Source organism: Doryrhamphus excisus, linkage group LG9, assembly GCF_037039965.1.
Source record: "Doryrhamphus excisus strain RoL-2023G ecotype Guam linkage group LG9, RoL_Dexc_Guam_v1.1, whole genome shotgun sequence".
NCBI classification, from domain to species: domain Eukaryota; kingdom Metazoa; phylum Chordata; class Actinopteri; order Syngnathiformes; family Syngnathidae; genus Doryrhamphus; species Doryrhamphus excisus.
Genome location: NC_136365.1, coordinates 2,136,040 through 2,136,754, shown reverse-complemented (window position 1 = coordinate 2,136,754; position 715 = coordinate 2,136,040).

Below are 715 nucleotides of genomic sequence, written 5' to 3'. Positions count from 1 at the left end.
ATCGTGGCGGTTACGTCACTTCCGGTGAACAGAAGTGGGGTAAACATAAACTACGGCTGGATATACACTTTCGGAGATTAAAGCGAATAACGGTGTATGTTGCTGAAATTATTTGCTCCGATTATATTAGTGTGCATGGTGTGATTCATGAACACATAAAAAAGTTGAACGCAAGACGATCGAAAAGTGTCTCTCAGCGTAAGGCATAATAAAAACAACGCTTGTCACGTGTCAATTTGCTGATTATTTATCCCCCATCGCTTTGGGGTGGGCGGATGTGACGTCATTTGAGACACAGCAATCGTAAAGACAATATTTTGTGATGAGATAACACAATTTATCTATACAAAACACGGAACTATCTAACAAAATATACATCTGTCGTGGTGACTAAGGTTTTTTGCTTATTTGACAATATTGATTCATACAATTACCCCAAACTTTCGGTTGTCACCCATTCATTATTATAATTGGTAGACGTTTTATGCACAGCTTTTTGTATATTTCACTTTAACTGTTTGTCTATTGTACACATCACACAATGCACGTGCAATGTAACGCTGTCATTTTTTGTGATGAAAATGTGCTTGCTATTAAACAGTCCTACACAGTCAATTATTTGAAAAATAAACAATTGGCAGTGTTCTCTCGGGTTCGCTGTGGCTGGGAGCCACTAGCGCCCTCTGGTGGCCATCACTGTAACGGCACAGCACTG